General features: G+C 32.6%; 1 long non-coding RNA gene across 9 annotated transcripts in view; it reads left to right on the top strand.

Moving 5' to 3' along the window:
* LOC116280595 (uncharacterized) overlaps positions 1-21,434 on the top strand; it is a 559,775-nt gene that overhangs the window by 210,580 nt on the left and 327,761 nt on the right. For all 9 annotated transcript variants that reach the window (XR_012072737.1, XR_012072734.1, XR_012072735.1 and 6 more), the window contains one exon: positions 12,864-12,916. This is a non-coding gene — a long non-coding RNA (uncharacterized lncRNA). The remainder of the gene's footprint in view (positions 1-12,863; positions 12,917-21,434) is intronic.

Below are 21,434 nucleotides of genomic sequence, written 5' to 3'. Positions count from 1 at the left end.
CATGAGGGATATTTATCTTTAGTTTTTGTTTCCTTGTAATGTCTTTATCTGGTTTTGGAATTATGGTAATGCTGGCCTCGTAGAAAGAGTTTGAAAGAATTTCCCCTGTTTCTAACCTCTGAAAGGGATTGTAGAATATTGATATAATTTCTTTCTTAAATATTTGGTATAATTCACTAGTGAACCCATCTGGGCCTGATGTTTTCTGTTTTGGAAAGTTATTAATTATTTATTCAATTTCTTTAATATATACAGACCTATTCAGATTGTGTGTTTCTCCCTGTGCACATTTTGCCAGATTGAGTCTTTTAACTAATTCAGTCCATTTTATCTAGGTTATCAAATTTGTGGGCATAGAGTTGCTCATAGTAATTCCTTGTTATTTTTTTTAATTTCCATGGACTCTGTCATGACATCCCCTCTTTCAAGTCTGTTGTTAGTTGTTTCCTCTTTGTTTTTTTCTTCGTCAGCCTGGATGGAGGCTTATCAATCATATTGTTTTCTTCAAAGAAACATTTCAGTTTTGTTGATTTTCAGTATTGATTTCCTAGTTTCAATTTCATTGATTTCTGCTCTAATTATTATTTCTCTTTTTCTGGTTACTTTGGGTTAAATACTCTTGTTTTTCTAGTTTCCTAAGGTGGAAACTTAGATTATTAAATTTACGTCTTTCTGATTTTTTAACATATGCATTTAATGCTATACAGTTCCCTTTAAGCACTGCTTTTACTGCATCCCATGAATTCTGATATATTGTGTTTTCATTTTCATTTAGTTAAAAAAATTCTTTTGAGATTTCTTCTTTGTCTCGTGTGCTTTTAAAAGTGTGCTTTAAAACTTCATATATATTGGGATTTTCTAGTTATCTTTCTGTTATTGATTTGTAATTAAATTCCATTGTAGTCTGAAAGCAGCCATTATATGACTTCTATTATTTTAAATTCGTTAATGTGTATTTTGTAGCCCAGAATCTGGTCTACCTTGGTGAATGTTCCACATGAGCTTGAGAAACAGGTGTATTCTTTGGTTGTTGGAGAAGCATTCTATAGATGTAAATCATATCCAGTTGATTGATGATGTTGTTGAGTTCACCTGCATCCTTACTGATTTTTTGCCTGCTGGATCTGTCCATGTTGGGGAGAGGGGTTTTGAAGTGTCCAACCATGATAGTAAATTTATTTCTCCTTGCAGTTCTGTTAGTTTTTGCCTCATGTAATTTGATGCTCTATTGTTAGATGCTTTTATAAGCTTTTCATATGCAGATTTGTGACAACTCGAAACAAACTGACTGACAGTTAACAAAAATCAAATGAAAGCATTAATTATTGATTATTTATTGAAACCTAGTATCAGCCAGGCACTGATAAAGTAGTGAAGAAGACAGACAAGTGTTCTGCTCAAATAGAGCTTACATTCTAGCTGGAAGATAAAGGGGGGAGGGGAGGGAAAAAAGCAAGAACTCAGCAACATACACCTGAAAGTAATTTAAGATAGTGAAGTTACCGAGAATAACAATTTCATCTACAAGTTCATGTCAACAGAAAACTCAGTGGCTCATATTAACCAACTTTGAACTCCACTTCTCCTAGCCACAGGCTACATTTACTAAATGGATCTGCCTAAGGCCTTTTAACATGTTTTCCTGTGATAAATTAGCCTGAAATGCCCATAAATTATTTTACCATAATTAACTGGCTGATTCTACTGAATTGGGGCCATTCAATTTTTCTGGTGCTAATAATTCTGTCACAGTATAATCACATAGTATTAAAATGCAGAAGAGAAATGCAGGCATCTGCTTTGATCCAGAGAGTTTATGAAAGTAATTGTAATGATGAAATATTTTAATGTAGAAACCAAGAGAATCCAAACCTAAATGCAAAATTTCTAACACCATAAACTTCTAGTGTAGTTTATAATTATTTTTATAGAATATAAAAGTAATTTTATGTTGTTATTGATGCTGCTTGTTTTCTTGGTTTTGTTTTCTTTATAATCATTTCTGTGGTATGCTGAATAATGGTTCTGAAAGATATCCATATCCTAATCTCCAGAACCTGTGAATGTTACTTTACATAGTAAAAAAAGACTTTGCAAATGTAATCATGTTAAGAATTTTGAGATAGAGAGATCAGCCTTTATTGTCTGGATGTGCCCTAAATGAAGTTTATTATAAGAGGGAGACAAGAAGGTAAAAGGAGACAGTAGGAGGTGGGACAACACAAGCAAGAAGCTGTAGTGATGTGAAGAAGGGGCCAGAAGCCAAGAAATGCAGGGGACCGCTACAAGTTGAGAAATACAAAGAAATGGATCTCTCCCAAAGACTTTCATTGATTGGAAGAAAAAGTAATTTATTAAATTGAAATTAAACCAAAATTTAAAAGAGCACTTCATGAACAAACTGAAAATAATACACTGAATTGTATGTCAGGGTGGTATTTTGAACATAAGTAATTCAAATGAATTTAGAACACAGTGTACTCAGTGAAAATTTGAAAATATATTTTTAACTCAATTAAATAACAAAAATATATATATTTATAATTATATTTTGGAGGTAAGTACATGTATAATATCTTTTCTTTTGATTATTCATTCAACAGCTATATAAATGGATAAATGAATTCATTTTTGGAGCAAAAACAAACCAACCTACCTCATGTGTCCTAGGCACTAAAGACAGCTGTAAGAAATATATATAGGCCACAGACTGATAGCACAGAAAATGGCCAGGCGGGAGCTCAAAAAATTGGTTCTTCCACTGAAACAGAAATAAGATAGCAAAGACTGGTAGAATTAACTTTTTGAGAACTCTGGAAATTAACCCAAAACTTCGTATCAGTGAAGTTGGTGCATCTCTGGGCTCTGAGCTCACAGGTAGTGAACCCTGATGCAGAGTTGTAGGTGGCCTGGCTTAGGCGGTGGAGCTAGCCAATTCAGATCCATGCTGCAAAGACTGGGAGAGAAGTGGTTGTTTTGTTTTACTTTGTTTCCTGCAGGCATTTAGGGTAACGAATCCAATCGATCATATTCCAGGACACTGAATATAAAATGTTTGCAAACATTTCCCCGAAAAGGGCTGATGTAGGCCCCCAACTGTGGGAAAAAGGAACGAGCCTTGGGCCGGAAAGGTAAACAAGTTATAAAAAGCTGCAGACTCAGAAGTGAGAAGGCTGGTTAGCCAATGATGGGTAAGATCCCCAGAGGGGGGTAACCTAAGACAGGCACAGTCGCTTGAGTCCAAGAAGAATGTTGTGAAGCAGCCGTTTCTCATACGTTCCGCCCTGATAAGTTGTAAGGCTCGCTGATGCCAACACAAACATGATTTACCAAAACACAAAGGGTCTTCTGACCTTGAGTCAGACACTGCCTGTTAACCATTTCCCTTGTCATTTTTCTTTGCCATATAAGACTGTGTAACTTAATAAAGCTTCAGAGTAGCCATCAGCTTTCTCCGCATAGGGTGTGTATGTGTACATGGTATCGTGACATCAACAGCTGGGTGCAATGTTCTTCTGCTTCCTCCTCTCACGTGATCAGATGCCCCACCACCCTCTGTGGATTTCTGAAGAACTGTAAAATTTTGTGAGCATGGGAAGCAGATATACGTCCCATTTTTGTTATGCTTCAGTCTATTTTTTACCAGATTTCTCACCTGGGATGTTAAACTCAAAGCTCAACAACCCAAAATGTGTCTTTTCTCCCCTTGCCATTCTTTCAAGTGGATCTCTAATCCACTGGGAACCTTTGGAAAGAATAGAGGATGGTCTTGGGCAGTAGTCTCATGTATCTGGATTCCTAAACCGTACTACCATTTAAGTAAGAGAGTTTCATTGTTTCCCTGTCTACTGACATGTTCAAGCCAAAGAAAAAACAAACAAAAAACAATAAAAAAATTAAGAGTACTGAAAACAATTGCTTTTCTACTAATCTCTAATGAAAATTAAGATTATGGCGGAGAGATTAAAAGATGTTTATAAGATGCAGTCTAAATTTCTAAATATATATATATATTTAATTGGTTTGTTTATTTGGGGGTAGTCTCTCTTGACAATAAGGGTAGAGTTTTTAAGATGGTGGGAATAGAGTTAGTATACTTTCAGGTAAAGTGTACCACCTCTGGGGGCAACTGCTTGTGTTTAAATCGTAACCCAGTCATTTTCCCACTGTACCACTTTGGTCTAGTTACCTATCCTTGTACCTCAGCTTCTACATATTTAAAATAGACATAATAAAAATATCTACCTTGTAGAGCTGTGAAGATTAAGTGGATTAACGTTTTTTAAAATGTACCAATTTTGCAAATACACCCTAAATGCCACAAAATGAAAGCTAGCATAAGGAAAGAAAATTGCAAATATATGATGAAATAAGGCAAGACAGAATACATTAGTTGACATAATTACACATTGGGAAGAAATCTGTTTTATTTAAAACTTGTATTTATTGATTAGGTGTGTTGGCTCACCTACCCCAGTAAATCATGGTCCATGACTTTCCATGGACACAGTGCATTCTCCATAAGAGTATTTCCCAGCATGTATTCCCAGTGTTTCAAAATCTCTTTGAAGTTTTTTCCAAACTCACAACACAAATGTATGCTAATTACAACCTTCTACCCAGATGCCTGACTAACCAATTGCCAGGTGAGTAGGAAAATGACTAAACTTTTTTATTCTTAAAAAAAATAATAATTTCTTTTGATTTATATTGCAATTATACTTTATCTAAGCATTGGAAAATATAGCATGATTACTCTAGAAAAAATGTTACCCGACAGTATTACTAAATGTAACATTTCAATATTTATCTTGAAAATAGTTTTGCTTACACTGGCTATTCCTTACACTGAATATCCTAGACATATAGTCCCAATATCTATTTTCTGTGGAGAAACCAGAATGAAAATTATTTTTCAGTTTCTCAAGTGTCACTTTTGCCTCTAAGTAATATTTTCTTTCCCTTTCTAAATCACTGTTTTTATTATATTGTAGTATATAAAATCAGGTAAACATTTTCAAATGTGCAACTCTTGCTTATGGGCTTTTAAACATATAATTTAACTTTTTAAAAGAACCTTGGGTTTCTTTGCAAGTTGTCACCTGGTTCTGGATAATCTACACTGCCAGATTAATAAATATGGAATAGAAATTTGCCACCTCAAGTGTTATTGTCATAGTCTCAATTTAAATAAATGATACCTATAACTGTTGGAGGGCAACTTGACAGGCCTTTAGTATATTGCTGAATAAAATTGTTTTCACTTTCTAATTTTAAAATGTACATGCTTTGTTTCACAATGTAACTAAGACTTTTCCCAAAATATGCTTTAATAAATATTTTCATAAAGAGACTTCTTTAATAGTGATCCCTAAAACCTCAAAGTGAGATTTAAAGAGAGGGTTCTCCAAATATCAAACAAATTAAATTAATTTTGTGGAATGCAAAGTGCTAAATAAAGGAGATGATAATCAGTGATAATATAAAATTGAAATTATTTAGAAACAACTTTAAGTTCAATATATTTCAGATTAAAAATTTTCATAGAAACTGATTGACTTTTGTACTTAGTACAAGTTGAGTCTGCTTATAGTTTATTAGGATAGTTGGTTGAGTAAGTGGGCACTTTGTACCCACTTCTCCTCACCAAAAAATGAAAGATTGACAATACCTTTTGCTATAAATCCACATGAAGTTAATGCATTTGAAAATGAGACCATAACATGAGAAGTAGGGAAGATGTTTTGTACTCTGGTGTGCTGAAGTTTTGTGCATGTAGAAACACTGGTAGAATATTTTATGAAACATTCTGGTTTTTTTTCTATTTACCAATCATGGTATTTAATTTTTGAAACATCAATCTAACCTCCAAACTAGGTGATCCTCTTAAATTAAGAGTCTGAATGGCATATTTTCAGTTTTTAATAGATAGGTCCTATCAGTTGGTTATATTGGAATGTATTTCTCAAATAATAAAAAAATTCATAGGGAATTACCCAATACTGTTTTGATGTTCATGTTCAACCAATGTTTTAGGCAAGCCAGTGGTAATCAGGCTTAATTCATTTTCTTCATGTTTAGCCATTACTTAGACTATGGTATCTCTCGGAAGTATTGCTAAAACAACAATAATAGGAGTATTCACTCTCTCTCTCTCACACACACACAGACAGGCACAATCACACACAGAGAAACACACACAAAGGAGATACTGTGGAGCTTTAACTCATTCACATCAAATTTCCTATTTTTATAGGTTGTTTCAAAGTCCAAGATTTAAATTAAAGCTTCACTTTCATTACTTAATTTGAGAGTCTTAATTAGTACAGGTAATTTTATTCATTTTAGTCCAGAACATTTGTAGGGATAGTAATAAGTAAAAAATTGGCTCAGTGTTATAATGTCAATGTGAAAGATAGTCTAAATAAATTATCTTTCTAGGATCTTTTCTCTCTTGGAAAGTTGTTCCTGTTTATAATTAGGGTAGCACTACAAACTCACCTGAACGGCTAATGATAAAAAGAATGGTAATACAAGTACTGGTGCACATGTGGAACAGGAAATTTCATACCTTTCTGGTAGGAATGCAAAATGATACGTTCACTTTTAAAATAATGTAGCACTTTCTCTTTTTCCCTTTTTTTTAATTGAAATATAGTTGGCATACAATATTGTGTTAGTTTCAGATGTCCTACATAGTGATTTGACATTTGCATACACTTTTAAATAATCACTGTGATAAGTCTAATAACCATCTGTCCCAATACAAAGTTATTAAAATATTATTGAGCATATTCTTTATGCTGTATATTACATCACTGTGGCTTATTAATTTTATAACTGAAGATTAATTATTTCTTAATCCCCTACACCCATTTCACCCCTCTCCCAACCCCCCTCCCCTCTGGCAACCACCCATTTGTTCTCTATATCTATGGATTTGTTTTCATTTTGTATTGTTTGCTTGTTTCGTTTTTCAGATTTCGCATATAAGTGAGATCACATGGTATTTGTCTTTCTCTGACTTATTTTACTTAGCATGATACCACCTAGATCCATCCACGTAGTTGCAATAGCATTTTCTTATGGAGTTAAACTTTCAACTACCCATACATACAACCCAACATTTCCACTCCTAAGTATTTACCCCAAAGAAAGGAAAACATGTCCATGCAAACACTTTTACTAAAAAGTTTATACATAATAGCCTGAAGCTGAAAATGACCCAAATGTCCATCAACTGGTAAATAAACTTAGTTACTTCTATAAAATGAATACTGCTCAGCAGTAAAACAGAATGAACTTCTGATAAATGCAATAACATGGATGAATCTCAAAACATTATACTTAATGAAAAAAGCCAGGCATAAAACACTACATTCTCTGTGAAAGTGTTTGCCTAAAATTCTAAAAAAGATAAAGATTTAATGACATAAAGGAAATCAACTTTTGTTTATGCTGGGGACTTGGGAGATTGCTAGGGAACTCTCCATGGTGAAGAAAATGCTCTGAATTTCAGTTGTAAGTTGTTACATGACAATATGCAATTTCCAGAACTCATCACACTGTACATTCAAAATTGTTGAAAATTTCATTGTATATAAATTAAACTTCAACAAAGTTGGAAGGAAAAGCAGGGAGAAGTTATACAGTGTTGCTACAAGATTAAAAGGGAGATTAATGCAAAATTCTTCTTACAGGGCCTCAGAAATGGCAGATATTTGGTATGAATAGTCATTATTTTTGCTTAATTTATTTATCCTTTATTTTACTTAATTATTAAGCCCTTTACCTCATGGATTGTATGCTGTAAAGGTTAAGTTCAGTAGACCTAGAACTGGCCTGAACTGGTTTGCTAAAATACTACCACAACATTTATCCATGGTCAAGGTATGAAGTGCACTGTTTAATATAGTGTTGATTTGTAACCATTATTAGTCTGAGGAGTTTTGGAGTGGTTTGTGTTAGTTTGTAACTATTATTTATTGATAATTTACTGTGGTTACCAGTCAGTGTTTTATAGACTAAGCCTCCTTTGAATTTTGAGATAAACACTACTTGGGTATGTTGTATTGTACCTCAATGCAAGGCTGAGCTTATATTTCTTTAGGTGCTTTCAGAATGATCACGATAGGGACCATAGGGCCCACAAAATAATTTGCACGCTGAGGCTGAGGTTTAAATAGTTCTTGCAGGTTCACATCATTCAGTCTTTGATGAGATTGCAAGGATAGAGGTATTTTACAGTTGGACTGGGGCAGCTTCATGCTTATCTCAGGGAAGCCTGGAAGTCTGGTACTGATCATTGGCCAAGAAAAGAATGAGCTCTGCTAGCTAGTGATTGATAATGTGCTGTTTAAAATTCAAAAGTCTCCTTGGAGCACATGGTACTAACTTGTCTCTATTGTTTAGAGAAGTAAATGTTGATAGTTTATTCCTGGTTTAACAGATAGAAAGCCTTGCTTTAGCCAAGTGACATATGGAGTATAAAAACCACTCAGTAGAAAAGGGAACCCTCACCCACTATTGATGGGAATGTTAATTGGTGCAGCCACTAAGGAAAACAGTATGGAGCTTCCACAAAATATTAAAAATAGAATTGACATAAGGTCCAGCAATTCCACTTCTGAGTATTTTTCCAAAGAAAACAAAAACATCAGTTTGAAAAAATGTATACACCCCTATGTTCGTATCAGCATTATTTTTAACAGCCAAGAGGTGAAAACAACTATGGGTCCATCAACAGATTAATGGATAAAGAAGATGTGGTACACACACGCACATACCCCCATGGAATGGAATTTTGTCATTTGACAACTTAGATAGGTCATGGAGGGTATCATGCTTAGTGAGTCAGACATATAAAGACCTATACTGTATGTTTTCACTTATATTTGGAAGCTCAAAAACAGAAGAAATGAACAAATATTATGAAACAGAAATAGATTCACAGATACAGAGAACAAACTAGTTGTTACCAGTGGGGAGAGAGGTGGTGGGAGGGGAAAAATAGTTGAAGGGAGATTAAAAGGCAGAAACTACTAGGTATAAAATAAATAAGTTACAGGGATGTAATGCACAGTGCATGGAATATGTCAACATTTTATAATAACTTTGTATGGTCAATATAGTCAATATTTTATGATAACTTTGTATTCTATAAAAATACTGAATTACTATGTTACATGTGAAACTAATATAATTTTGTAAGTCAACTATATTTCAATAAAAAATGGTTAAAAATGACCCCTCAGTAAACTCCCATATGGGCTCCTCTAGAACTGAGAAATATTGCACACACTTTGGTGGTTCATGATCCAAAACTAAAGTATAACCTGTGCGATGGAGAAGGGACTTTGGGGAGCTGTTTGGAAATCTCTGGACGACTCTACTATTGCTTGTGCTTTCTTTTTCCTGCGGTTCCATATCCTTTATTACTAAATCCTTGCATGAGTATACCCTGGGCAGCCTTGTCCCTTCAATTATCCGACCCTGGGATATCATTGTAATAAGTATTCCCATGCCGAATTTGTTTTCACTTCCTGAATTTTCATCACTCAATTTCTTGTTTTACTTTTATCCTAAATAGTATTTATTAATCCATCTCCCCACTATTAATATTGGTATTCACTCAGAAAGCCTTTAGGATATTGCCATATTTAAGTGTCCTAGATACAGAGAGAGAGAGTATAGTGTGGTCTTGGATAAGTCCTTAACTATTATTTTTAACCTAATAAAAACTATCAATTAGTAAAAAATGTTATGCTGAATTTGAAGCCACTTGAATATTCATTGCCTTAAATTTGCAAGTATATGGCAGGCTATAAAAAACTACCTTCCTGTAGGAATACATACAATAGCCTACCAATTAGCTATATTTCAATTACAGTTTAGTTTGGAAATGTGGGGAAGAAATCAGGGACTGTAATTGAATTAAGATCTTAATCGTTAAATTGAAGAAGCTAAAATAGCCTGTAGCAGTTGTCTTTATGTTAGGGATATGCTTGCCACATTCGACTAATATTCCTATTCTTGAGTTGGAGCTCTTTCCACCACCCAGTGAAGCCTAGAAAATGTCACCAAGGTCTGTCTCTTAGATTCCTTTCATAATCTCTTGGGGATTTTTTCATTGCATTCAAACACTTGATTTTAATCTCAAATTCTTTATTTACACATAGTAATAATTTTAAACAACTTGCCCTGAAGTCACAGGGCCAAAGATTCTTTATATCTCTTTTAAAGTATTTCATAACATTATTTTGACCCATTTAGTACTGACTTTATAGTTCTGTACTCAGAGATGAATACTTCCATTTTTAATTTCCAATTTCTGAAGCAGACAATAATAACACAAGGGTATTTCTCTATTTGTGGAAGGACTCATTGGGCTTTTAAAATGTATCTAGATGCCTAGGTTACATGATACATTTTCCTAAGAAGCCAATAGAAAATACTATTTATACCAAGGGAGGAAACAATTAAAGGGACTTTTTGCCATAATTAGTCCACTAATAAAAATAAATGTCAAAAAAGAACCAAAATATTTATATCTTAGAAATTTTAGCTATAGCATTGGCTAACCTTTCCTTTAACATTTTATAATGTATTTTAAATTATCTTTTGAGATATCTTCACAAATAACTGTCTTCAACTCTTTTAACATTTAAAATTTGAAATTTTTAGGACTGTCTCAACTGCTTCCAATTAACTCTTCAGAGCTAAGTTAATATATCAAGTATGCTGGCTACTTAAAAACTAAGTTGATTTTTTATATAGACCTATAAAATTGTAGACAAATGGCTTCCTCTAAAAAAGCCTTTCCTTAAATCTGTAGGTGCCCAGAGAACACTTTTACAAAAGTAAAATATATTTCAGTCTAACACATTTGTAAAATTTTACTCCCTTGTCTTCCCACTGGAAACATGAGTCACAGATTTGGTGGGATATAAATAGGTGAAAAATTGAGCATGCAATCCAGAATCACTAAAGGGAGTCTTGAGTTTTCCTTTTGAAAAGGCAGTTGTTGTATAGAAACATGGATATTCAAAATATAGTCATTTCTGGAATGATTTCATGTGAAAAATTTATACTGTATGTGTGTGTTTGTGTATTTGAGTTAGTTGAACATTTTTAATGTTAATATATAAAAACATGTAAGAGCCTTCTTGATACATAAAAGGATTTTAGGTAGCACACTGATAAAGCAGTAAATAAAATTATATATAAATCACATCTTAAAGAGTTACAAATAATGACCTCCTTTTTAATCTCTCAGTTTTTCTGATTTGTCAAGGAGAAATGACCAGGTTCAAAAGCAGTTTTATAAAACTCGATGCTTTCCTTTCAAAAAGATGAAAACTGTGATATCAGATCGGATCTAATTGAATAACACTTCTTGTTGTGCTTATATTTATAGCCAGAAATATTAGTTTTGTATTTATAGCAAGATTACAAAGTTTCTTTTAAAATAAATGTACTTAAATAAAAACATGAATCAATACAAATCAAATCTTAAATAAATAATAGTACATTTGTTGCTTATATAATATATATATATATACTGAGAAGGCAATATATTGAGAAATTAAGAAAACCCAGACCTAACCTGACTTCTGTAATACTGATAGGTTTGTGCTAAGCCCAACCAATATTATAAAATAAAATAAAATACTGACAGAACTTCACTGAACAACTCAAGTTGTTATGCTGGTCACAATAGCATCTGCAATCAACTGGGAAATACATAAACACAAACAGCTAGGTAAAATTAATAATAAATGATTTTTAAAAGAAGCAGATAAAAGTGATTAAGTTGTGTTTCATCAGGGTAAATTTTAAAATGGTCCTTTAAAAGTTACAAGGATTTGAGTTATTCGTGAAGGAATGGGAGAGAATAATTAGTCCAGAGAAACGTAAGACTAGACTCAGGGATTGTGAGCAGCATGTTGTGACTGAGAGTGTGGGAAGTAGATAAAGTGGAACTAAACTATAAAAATAGGAAGAACATTACATTTCTAAGGATTTTGGACTTCAGCCTTCAATTCAGTCATTCTCAACCCTGTCCCCTCATTAGAGAGATTTAGAAAACACTTTACATGGGCTCTGCCTCAGGCCAAAAAAATTTCTGAGATTGAGCTAAGACAGTATTGTTTGCCTTTAAGCTCCTGAGGTGATTTTATAATGCGGCCTGATTGGCAAACTGCTGCTTTCAGCAGTGAGCCACCCTGACATGCTTCTGATGAAGAATCTAACACAATTTGGAACGTAGTTTTGACTGTAGTATCTGTTTTTCAGATACTAACTTTCAGAAAAAGGTTAAAGAAACATTATAGAGTAAGAGTTCAAAGTTTAAGAAATAAATCAGGATGGTCAGATAAAAAATAATTAAAAAATCAACTTTTGAATTAGGATAGTAGGGATTGAAAAGTCTGGATGAAAGTTTAAAGCGAAGATGTAAGTTGGCCAACTCAATATTTAGAGGGCATTGTGCTAGGTTTTCTTCTTGCTGTAGAGATGATGCTTTCGTGTTGATAATCAACACCTCCTTGACATGTTAACATAGCTTTTTCTGAGAATATACTGCTATTGAAACAGATGTGGATATATAATCAGTGACTTTGTTGTATATTTGTGATTTGTTGTTAGGATTATCTGTGGCTTTACATAGAAATCTTGCAAATTTAATCTAGTAATCAAATTTTTCCTTGAATTAATTATCTTATGGCTTCAAGGAATATGCTTATTAAACCTGGGTTATTTTAGATATATGATCTTACATGAACTTTCACACCTAGTCTTACGTATTTTTATGCATTATAATGTAATACTAAATATTTATATTTTTATTTAATCATTTATTATAGCATGCCTTCAGGTGTGAAAACTGAAATGACAGTAATATTCAAACTGAAGAAAGGTGAGTATTAAAAATTAATATTGTTTTTATCCATTTGTAATCATTAAGAAGTTTATACATCTTGGAGACTAGTAACATAGTCAGGCAATTTGAATTGATTTGGATCAGAATATTATAAAAATAGGCACATATAGGGGCTGTGGATTATTCTAAGGGAAGAAGTATCATGGCAAATAAGAAATAATTGTATCATCATTTTATAATGGTATCACATAGTCTTTTATATGGTGAGTTTTTCCTAGTATATGGGGAAGGAAAAAAGAGACACTTAGAGAAATAAATACTTGCATTCCCAGCTACTGATGCAGTCTCATAAAAATAATGTGAATTCACTTGTTTAATGAAAATAAAAGGAAAATATAATATTTGTATATCGTTTCTATTTTTTAGATATTTTAAATAGCTTAATAATGATACTTTTTGTGCTTATGACCAACCGAATCCATTATTAAAGTAATTTACTGTTAAATGATCAAAGGTCCTGAAACAAAATTGTGATGTGATCAGGGTCACTTAGTGAGAACTACTAATGCTCATTTCTATGTAACATTGTCCAATTGCCAATTCCCATTTTCCTGTCTTTTAAAGTTCATGCAACTTGAGCTGTAAAAGCATCTTATAAAAATATTGATTTAAGATAAATGCCCATAAGGCAGAAGCACCAGAGGCGCTACTCAGAGAATGACTAAAACGTGGATAATTTTGTGGACAGGATGGCTGCTTCAAAATGATAGATGCAAACCAGCCCCCTCGATAACAAATACCCCCAAATCAAAGGAAAATTGTCACTAGCTTATGGATAGAAGATAAGTATCTAGGTAGATAGAGAAGGAGAGGAAATAGGGGGAAAGAGAAAGAGATAGAGAGGCAGAGAATAGTGCTTGAAAATAATAAGTGTGGCTCTTGGTGAAACAGAAACTGTATGAAATCCAGTTGAACAATGAAAATCAGGGGAGATATGATTGAAAATGAAAAGTTATATTAGCATGGGAATGAAAGAATGAAAGAGGACTGCCACAGAAGTTAGAAGCCCTGCAAAATATGTTCTCTGTCACAAACTGATTATCAGAGCAGGAGATGTCTAGAAGAAACCAATTTATTGAGAGCTTTGGTACTGAAATTGCAGTTTCTAGGCATTTCATTCCCAAATATTCACCACTGCTTCTTTATTATGGGGAGTAACAATGGGGATGATGTCTTCCCATAAAAAGAGAGCTTAGGCTGGCAATGAAGGGCAGTGCTCTCAGATCTCTAGAGATGGCTGGGAGAAACCAAGAACAGCTGGGTTGAGAAGACAACTGCTGAGATTGCTTTATTTAGCAATATATCTTCTCCCCCTTTTGTAGAAAAACAAATTAGTATGAACGTTAATGTAGCATACTTCATTTAACAATGCATATTTAATTATCATTTCTACCGCTAGCATCCTTCTTAATAATGTAAGAATGTTTGAACTCTTTAACTCTGATCTCCTTTTTTTTCCATTTTCAAAGTTAGAGATATCTACATTTTTATTTCTACCCTGTTTAGTTTTTAATAAACTGTTTTGGGAGAATTTTTGATTTGCAGAAAAGTTGTGACAATTGTATAGACTTCACATGTGCAGTTTCCCCTAGTGCTTACATCTTACATTAGTATGGTACAATTGTCTCAACTAATGAACCAATATTGATAAATTGTTATTAGTTAAAGCCCACACTTAATGTAATTTTCTTGGTTTTTACCTAGTGTCTCTTTTGTGTTCCAGGATCCCACCCTGTCTATCACATTACAGTTAATCGTAAGAAGGCAACTTTTGTTTATGAAAGTTTCTCAGACTTGCCTTGTTTTTGATGACTTTAATGATTTTGAGAAGCACTAGCAAATATGTTGAATTCTCCAGCTATTAGATTTATCTGTTTCTCCTTTCTGTTTATCAGTTATTTCTTCATGTATTTTGACACTGTTTTTAGATGGATATACAGTTAGGATCATTATGTCTTGTTGAAGAATTGATTCCTTTGTGTTTATTTAATAGCTTCTTTCTCCCTGATAATTGTCCCCTTGTTCTGCTTTGTCTGAAATCAACATAGCTACTCCAACCTTATTTGGATTAGTGTTAGCATGTATTATCTTCTCCCATCCTTTTGCTTTTAACTTATGTTGAGGCTCTGTTTAAACTGAGTTTCTTGTGGACACACGCGGTTAGGTCTTGATTCTTTTTTATCTACTCTGACAATTTTTGTCTTTTAATTGATCTGTTTACTCAGTACACATTTAAAATAATGATTAGTATAGCTGGAATATATTTCCAATTCTTTTGTTATATACATAGGAGTGAAATTTGTAGGTCATATGGTAGTTCTATGCATAACTCTTTGAGGACCCACCAAATTGTTTTCCAAAGTGGCTGTGTTATTTTACATTCCCACAAGCAATAAACAGGGTTTCTAATCTTTCCACATTTTTGCCAATTTTTTTTGTTATTTTAGTCTTTGCTTACGGTCCTTCTGGTCGGTATGAATTATTACCTGATTGTGGTTTTGATTTGCATTCCTCTAATAGATAGTTATGTTGAACATTTTTCATGTGCTTACTGGTCATTCATATGCCCTCTATGGAGAAATGTCTACTTAGATACTTTGCCCACTCTTTAAAAATTAAACTGTTTATATTTTTATTATTGAATTGTAAGAGTTCTTTTTGTATTCTGGATCCAAGTTCCTCATCAGATATGTTTTGCAAATAGTACTATTTTTAGGTTGTCTTTTAACTTTTTTTTTTTTTTTTTTTTTAGATTTGGGCACATTTAGATGAGTTTAAAACCATCATGGTGTGCACAGTCTTTTCACTTCCTTGATGGTGCTTCAGAAAACACGAAAATTTTTAGTTTGATGAAGTTTAATTTATCCTTTTTTCTTTTGTTGCTTTTGGTATCATCTAAGAAAGCTTATCTAATAAATATCACAGATATTCACTCTTATGTTTTCTTCTAAGAGTTTTATAGCTTTTGCTCTTATATGTAGGCCTATCATCCATTGTAGTTTCCATATATGGTGTAAGGGGAGGATCAGCTTTTTTCCTTTGCATATTGATATCCCGTTGTTCTGAGGTCATTTGTTAAAAAGTCATTTTTTGGGTTTTTTTTCCCCTCATTTAATTGTCTTAGAATCCTTGTCAAAAAGCAATTGACTATAAATGGAATGGTGTGTTCCTGGATGCTCAGTCATTTCTCTTGATCTGTATTTCTATCCTATGCTAATACCACATTATCTTGCATCTTTGTAGTGATCTTGAAATGGGAAGGAGTGAGTCCATCAACTTTAATGTTCTTTTTCATGATTGTTTTGACCATTCTTGCATTGTTTTTTATATGCAACATTTTTCTTCCTGATGTCATTAACTGGCTCTTAGTGTATCATTAGCTGGCTATTTCAGGAAAACCTGAAAATACAACTTTACATCTTACTATCTAAAAACCTCAAAGTTATATGTGTTTATTTTGAATCTAGTAGCGTTTAGAATTTATTTAACACACCCAGCAGAGTCTGAATCTACATACATATTCAAAATGGTAACTTTTTCCAATAATATGTATAAATATTCACAGTAAGTGGGATGAATAAAGGCTGTAAATGGTTCACATCACTTCAGATAAAATTTTGCTGCTGATAATTGGCTTAAAATGTTTGGAATTCATGAACACGCACGTGCAGAGCTCTTCAGCTTTAGAAGTCATAGCTGATGTTCCTCATTACTTGTTGATCACCTTCCTCAGCCTGCATCAGGTGCTACTGAGCAATATGAGCTCTCACAGCATTTGGTTACCTTGACCGTACAATGAATTGTCTAATGTCTGTCACAGTCACTAGACTGCAGCTCCATGAGTTCAGAGGCTAGCGTTTCCTGTCTACTACAGGCTTTTCTAGGTCAGGGCCTTGTAGAGTGTCCCACAAGTAGCCGTTTCTCACCACAGATGTGTCGTACTTACTAGTTCCTCTGTTGGAACAATCTTGTGCCAGTTCTTGATATGACTAATTCCTTTTTATCCATGTGTCTCAGTTTAAACACTATTTCCTCAAAGAGTATATATGTATGTGTGTGTATATGTGTGTGTGTATGTGTGTGTGTGTGTGTGTATATATATATATATGTGTGTGTGTATATATATATGAGATTATTATGAAGTTTCCAATATATGATATAATACATCTAATTTACCTTCTTAATAAAATATATTCTAAAAGCAAATAATCAAATGAAAGCTAAATGTTGATTTCTTTTCTCTGTGCATTTCCTCAATAATAACCCTAAACAACTTTATATCAATAGATGTCTCCAACTAGGAGACACTAGGCACTTAATATCAAGATCAGTAAAAAAGTGGCAGGTATCATTGATTAATTCTTTAAGATATTTTACCACCACACATAGTCAAATAAGCCAGTAAGTTTCTTATTATAAACTGTGAATAAATGAATCATAGGAACCTCAAATATCCAAAAGTTAAATATATCATGATGACAGATATTAACATTGTTAAACAACTTAAATTTGCTGCCTTCTTTTAAACAAAGCAATCAGGACCTCTAAAGCAATCATGCTCAGTATGTAATTGCAAATAATTACAATAATATAGAAGGGAAGGAAAATATTTAGGTCAATTTATGTAACTATGTGGATGTTCCCAGATGCTCTAGAATTTTAAAAGCAAATGTATGAAATTATAAGCTAAAGTAGCTAACTATATAAACTTTTTATAAAACAACTGTCATGGACTTTCAAAAATGATGTCAACCATAAAATTACTTTAAGAAAAATAAAGTAATTGTGCTGCTAATTCCAGCAGGTAATTTAATATTAATGTTAGTGAGTTTAAATTTGAGAATTTATGATGTATTATTTCAGGCTTTTTTTAAGAAGAAAGCTATTAACTTAGAAATAATTCAGCTCATTTGTATGATAGAGACAAAAATACAAGTTGACAATAAAGTGAGATTGACTATCTTTTTTTTCTACTACTGTGTTTAGGATAAAGATGAATGAGTCATTATTTCAGCCCTCAAAGAGCTTTTGACTTACCACAGGAAGTAAATGTATAAAAAATTAACACAGAGCAGTTGATTACTCTGTGTGATAGAAATAAGGAGATCTTAGTTCCCTTATGTCTACAAATGAGAATTAAGTTTCTAAAGTTGAGTATTAGTATTGTGCCTATGCAATTTTTCAATGTTGTCAATATTTTTTAAATTTTTTACATTTTTACTGATCTATAAGTATAGTCATTTACAATGTTGTGTTAATTTTTCATGTACAGCATGCTTTATATATATATATATATGTATATTCCTTTTTCTATTCTTTTTCATTATAGGTCATTATAAGGTATTGAATATAGTTCTCTGTGCTATACAGTAAAAACTTATTATTCATCTATTTTATATATATTAGTTAGTATCTACAAATTCCAAACCCCCAATTTATCCCTCTTCATCCCCTTTCCCCACTGGTAACCAAAGTTTGTTTTCTATGTCTGTGAGTCTGTTTCTGTTTTGTAAATAATTTCATTGTGTCCTTTTTTTTTTTTTGAGATTCCACATATAAGTGATATTATATGGTGTTTTTTTCTCTTTCTAGCTCACTTCACTTAGTATTGATGTTGTCAATTTTTGAATGATGACTTACTGGGATCAGGTGAGGAGCCTGGACTGTGGGAACCACATAAGTAGGCTAAAAGGAATTTACTCTTAATGCCTAATCCAATGGTATAGTTGATCTTGTGGTTTCTCACTGGTCTATGGATATGCAAGGAAGCCCTTGAGTTCCTAAAATAAACCTAACTTCCTGGCCAAGATTGTTATTTATAAGAAATGTGTGTGAAGCTTAATATGGTATAATTTCAGGGAAAAAAGATCAAAGAGGGCTTGATGACACTGGCCAAAATGCTTCCAAAATTTATAAAGATGTGAGAAATTAGATGTTACAAATTCTAGACATATGTCTGGATAAAAATAATAATGTGGAACCCATGGAAGCATTATGAAGGGAAAAACTATAATAATTTCTTTGAGAACAAATTATTGTGTCAAAATGCCTAGTGAGCAGGGAATGTTAAAATCATGGTATTTAATTTTCCATCAACACTATCCATGAATAAATTGGAATGTATGGTCTAAATGAAGACAGAGTAATGCAAATTCTCAAGTTTTAATAGTTGATGACTACCTATGTGAAGGCATGTCTTTAAAAATATAAGGCACATTATTCAAATTGTCAGTAAGTCAGAGAAACCTTAGTGGTAATGGTTATCACATTTTTAGATGACAAGATTCTAGAAGGGATGCAAACACAAGAATTATATGATATCCAGAGATAGAAATGATGAACTGAATCATCCATACTGCATATAAAATATACAAATATAAAGTTCAGAACTTTGATAAGGAGAATTTGAACTAACAGTGGACCAAGTTTGAAATCTAATATAGCCAACAAAATAAAAATTAAACCAAAAAGTTTAATAATATAAAGTAGTATGGGTACATATACGGGGCTTTAACTTATAATGACATTGAAAGGAATTAGAAAGTCCATTTCTTATTATATTTTAATTTTGTTTATTCCACTATCAGAGGAATCTGTGAACTGGAGGACTTCACAAAAACATCAGCTGAGAAACCACTAATAAGATCTATCTTGCTTTTCCTTAAAGTTTCATTAAATGTAATTTTTGTAGTTAATTTTATTTTGCTATTTCGTATGCGATAGAGAACTGATTGCAACAAGCCATCTCTCATTGTCATTCAAGCTCAAGATAAATGTCTGCACAAAATTAAAATGAGAAAGTTAAATGTTCTGGAGAAACACTTGGGGATTTAATTTTAACATTATATAAACATTTGTTTGTTTCTTACCATGTATAAAAGAAAAATTCAGTTATGATTTACCAAAGATTTGTATCCTTCTTGAAATGATTGTACGACAGTGCCTTTTAAGCAGTAAGATCAAAGTTGAAATGAGTATATGTTTTCTAGAATGGAAAATCAGCCATCATATTTTTTGTCAAAAGTTACAATACATTTGACTTGAAAACTAAAGAATGATAGAAACCTGGATTTGTCCATTTATTTTTTGAAGAATATAATACTATAACATCTCTGTATTACAGTCATAGCAAGAACTAACGTATGAGCCAGATGACACACAAAACAGTACCTAAATCTGAAAAACAAACAAAAAAAGGGTGTTTCATTGAAATCACTAGTGTACATTTTGTTTCCATCACTGCTAGTTTTGTGAAAAACATTTATGTATCATCATTGTATTTTTCTTTCTTTTCATATTTAAATATTTAAATAATTTTTATTCTCAGTTTCCTGCTACCATAAGTTTTATGATCCCATACTGTCCAAACAAAAAGAGAGTTATGAAGAAAGCTTGTTTAAAATATTAATATATGGTAAAACCTTATAAATTATTTGTATCTGTTAATTTAAAATAAATATTTTCTATATAAAATATGTTTCAAATAATTTTACGTTACTGATCTTTAGTGGAAGAACAGGCATTTTAGAGTCTTTGCCCTTTACTTCATTTTCTAGCCTTTTAACTCAGTTATTTTACACTTGATAAAATTGGTATTCAGAGAAGTTAAAGGGCTTTATGTAATTTTTTTCCTCCAGAATGCAGCATCCAGTATTAAAAATGTGCTCCCCTGCCATTTAGGTAATTGTGTAAAAATATTTCCTAAAGGTCTCATTAGAAATATCAACCCCTATACCCTATTCTGAGAACATACATATGCTTTTTTAGCAATGTAAAGATTGTGTTAGTCAGGGTTCTCTAGAGAAGCAGAACCAGTATGATATACATTCAAATGGACAAAGATTTATCTTAAGGGACCTGATAATGTGAATGTTAGTACATTTGTTGTTCTTCCATAGGGTCCTTAAGCTATTCGCAAATTTTTTTAGTTCCTTTTTCTTTTTGCTGTTCTGATTGGGTGATTTTGACTATTCTGTCTTCCCAGGCACTTACATGGTCTTCCATATCATCCAATCTGCTTTTGATTCCCTCTAGTGTATTTTTTATTTTAGTTATTATATTTTTTAGTTATGATTGGTTTATTCTTCTATTTTCTAATTCATTGTTGATGTTCACATTGTGTTCCTATATTTTTCTCCTGAGTTCCATGAACATGTTTATGACTGTTGGTTTGAACTCTTTATTAGGTAAATTACTTACCTCCGTTCCATTTAGGTTTTTATTTATGAAGTTTTTATTTTGTTCTTTCCTTTGGAACAGATTCTTCTGTTTTCTCATTTTGTTTGACTTTCTGAGTTCATTTCTACGAATTGGGCAAAACAGATACCCTTCTCAGTCTTGAAGGTGTATTAATCTTAAGGAATTGGCTCACAAACACATGATTGCATGGATTGGAAGCTCCAAAATCCCTAGGGCAAGCCTACTGGCTGTAGACCCAGGGATATGTTGATGGTGCAGTCTTGAGTCCAAGGATAGTCTGGAGGCAGAATTCCTT

The sequence above is a fragment of the Vicugna pacos genome, chromosome 5, assembly GCF_048564905.1.
Source record: "Vicugna pacos chromosome 5, VicPac4, whole genome shotgun sequence".
Classification (NCBI taxonomy): domain Eukaryota; kingdom Metazoa; phylum Chordata; class Mammalia; order Artiodactyla; family Camelidae; genus Vicugna; species Vicugna pacos.
The sequence above is the reverse complement of the archived record's forward strand: the minus strand, read 5'-3'. Positions and strand labels throughout refer to the sequence as shown.